Here is a 3218-nt window from a genome sequence, read left to right on the forward strand (position 1 = left end):
CAAGACATGGAGAGCAAGGGGAAGAACAGGAGAATTGAAGCAGATAGGAGAGAGATTAGGACAGAGGAGAGATGAGACAGAACGACAGAGAGATCGGAGATCGAGACAAACAGAAGGGGGCAGGAGAGATTAGACAGATGAAGATTAACAGACAACAGGAACATCGAGAGACGGGGCGTAGACAGACAATGTGAGACAGAGAAAGGAAGCAGAGGAACAACGATCTCTCTCTCCCTTTGTCTCCCTGTGTGTGCCCATCTCCTCCTCCAGACCTTGCAGAGTGGCCAGTGTGTGATGCAGGTGCTGGGTCTGGTCCTGGCCTTTGGTAACTTCATGAATGGTGGCAACCGAACCAGAGGACAGGCTGAYGGCTTTAACCTGGATATCCTGCCCAAGCTGAAGGATGTGAAGAGCAGCGTGAGTGTCACTACTAGGGCTCTAGGACCTACACCCTGTTCCCTATGTAGAGTCCATCTGGTTAACAGTAGACCGATGTATAGGCAGTAGGGGGCCATTTGGGACCCATCTTAGTTAAACCTCTAGTTACACTGTGAGACATTACTGTCTATTTGGGACCCATCTTAGTTAAACCTCTAGTGACCCTGTTAGACATTACAGTCCAYTTTGTCAGGGTTTATATATTGTGCTGGAAGACTGTAGTTACTGTTCCTACCATATTTTATGATGATGCAGATGTGGATTAAAATATATATTAATTAATTTTGTAAAAGCTTTGTAGAACACTTTGTGAGAAAGTGTCGTAAACCAAACATGAATTCCCTGAACTGAAGCTAATGTATTTTGTCTTCCTCCTTTTGGCAGGATAACACCCGGAGTCTGTTGTCCTACATAGTGTCTTACTATCTGAGACACTTTGACGAGGTACGTTGGGATCCTGTTTATCCTGTTCTAATCACTCTCTTCTGTCTTGGCACGGNAGCTAGACGAAGCCCCGGTCGGGCGGTTAGCTAGACGAAGCCCCGGTCGGGCGGTTAGCTAGACGAAGCCCCGGTCGGGCGGTTAGCTAGACGAATTATTGGATTTTGATTTAGTCATCAAACAAAAAAATTAAATATATATATATATACACACACACACAGTACCAGTCAAAAGTTTGGAGACACCTACTTATTCAAGGGTTTTTTCTTTATTTTTACTATTTTCTACATTGTAAAATAATAGTGAAGACATCAAACTATGAAATATCACATATATGGAATCATGTAGTAACCAAAAAAGTGTGAAACAAATAAATATATTTTATATTTGAGATCCTTCAATGTAGCCACCCTTTGCCTTGATGACAGCTTTGCTCATTCTTGGCATTCTCTCAACCAGCTTCATGAGGTTGTCACCTGGAAGGCATTTCAATTAACAGGTGTGCCTTAAGTTAATTTGTGGAATGTCTTTCTTTAATGCGTTTGAGCCAATCAGTTGTGTTGTGACAAGGTAGGGGAGGTATAGCTTCTACAGCTGCATTGCTTGCTGTTTGGGGTTTTAGGCTGGGTTTCTGTACAGCACTTTGAGATATCAGCTGATGTAAGAAGGGCTATATAAATACATTTGATTTGATATAAATAAATTAGATTTGTATACAGAAGATATCCCAATTTGGCAAAAGACCAAGTCCATATTGTGGCAAGAACAGCTCAAATAAGTGAAGAGACGCAACCGTCCATTACTTTAAGACATGAAGGTCAGTCAATTGGGAAAATTAAGAAAGTTTCTTCAAGTGCATTCGCAAAAACCATCAAGCGCTATGATGAAACTGGCTCTCATGAGGACCGCCACAGGAAAGGAAGTCCCAGAGTTACCTCTGCTGCAGAGGATAAATTCATTAGAGTTACCTGCACCTCAGATTGCAGCCCAAATAAATGCTTCACAGAGTTCAAGTAACAGACACATCTCAACATCAACTGTTCAGAGGAGACTGCCTGACTCAGGCCTTCATGGTCTAATTGTTGCAAAGATACCACTACTAAAGGACACCAATAATAAGAAGAGACTTGCTTGGCCCAAGAAACACGAGCAACGGACATTAGACTGGTGGAAATCAGTCCTTTGGTCTGATGAGTCCAAATTGGAGATTTTTGGTTCCAACCACCGTCTTTGTGAGACGCAGAGTAGGTGAACGGATGATCTCTGCATGTGTGGTTCCCACCGTGAAGCATGGAGGAGGAGGAGGTGTGGGGGTGCTTTGCTGGTGACACTGATGGACTTTCAGAAGGACCTGGACCAGGCTAAAGAAGGACCTTCGAGTAAGTGAACCAAAATATATAAACACAGCGATTTCTAAGATTTATGAGTTACAGTTCATATAAGGAAATCAGTCGATTGAAATAAATAATAGACCCTAAGCTATGGATTTCACATGATGGGAATACAGATATGCATCTGTTGGTCACAGATATACTACATGACCAAAAGTATGTGGACACCTGCTCGTCGAACATTCTCATTCCAAAATCATTGCATTAATATGGAGTTGGTCCCCCCCTTTGCTGCTATAACAGTCCTCCACTCTTCTGGGAAAGCTTTCCACTAGATGATGGAACATTAGCTGCTATAACAGCTCTACTCTTCTGGGACGGCTTTCCACTAGATGTTGAACATTGCTGCTATAACAGCCTCCACTCTTCTGGAAGGCTTTCCACTAGATGTTGAACATTGCTGCTGTAACAGGCTCCACTCTTCTGGGAATGCTTTTCCACGTAGATGTTGGAAACATTGCTGCTATACAGCCCTCCACTCTTCTCGAAGCTTTCACTAATGTTGGAAACATTGCTGCTATAACAGCCTCCACTCTTCTGGGAAGGCTTCCACTAGATGTTGGAACATTGCTCCTTAACAGCCTCCACTCTTCTGGGAAGGCTTTCCACTAGATGCTGGAACATTGCTCCTAAACAGCCTCCACTCTTCTGGGAAGGCTTTCCACTAGATGCCTGAACATTGCTCCTATAACAGCCTCCACTCTTCTGGGAAGGCTTTCCACTAGATGTTGGAACATTGCTCCTATACAGCCTCCACTCTTTCTGGGAAGGCTTTCACTTGATGTTGGAACATTGTCTATAAACAGCCGTCCACTCTTCTGGAAGGCTTTCCACTAGATGTTGGAACATTGCTGCTATAACAGCCTCCACTCTTCTGGGAAGGCTTCTCACTAGATGTTGGAACATTGCTGCTATAACAGCCTCCACTCTTCTGGGAAGGCTTTCCAC

The 3218-nt window shown here is 43.6% G+C and overlaps 1 long non-coding RNA gene across 1 annotated transcript in view; it reads left to right on the top strand.

The window, feature by feature from the left end:
- The window catches only part of LOC112074683 (uncharacterized), a 4183-nt gene extending 3300 nt beyond the window's left edge, over window positions 1–883 (top strand). The window contains exons 2-3 of the long non-coding RNA XR_002894804.1: window positions 271–417; window positions 823–883. This is a non-coding gene — a long non-coding RNA (uncharacterized lncRNA). The remainder of the gene's footprint in view (window positions 1–270; window positions 418–822) is intronic.
- Window positions 884–3218: the final 2335 nt, after the last annotated feature.

This window comes from Salvelinus sp. IW2-2015, unplaced genomic scaffold, assembly GCF_002910315.2.
Source record: "Salvelinus sp. IW2-2015 unplaced genomic scaffold, ASM291031v2 Un_scaffold2758, whole genome shotgun sequence".
In the NCBI taxonomy this organism is placed as follows: Eukaryota; Metazoa; Chordata; class Actinopteri; order Salmoniformes; family Salmonidae; genus Salvelinus; species Salvelinus sp. IW2-2015.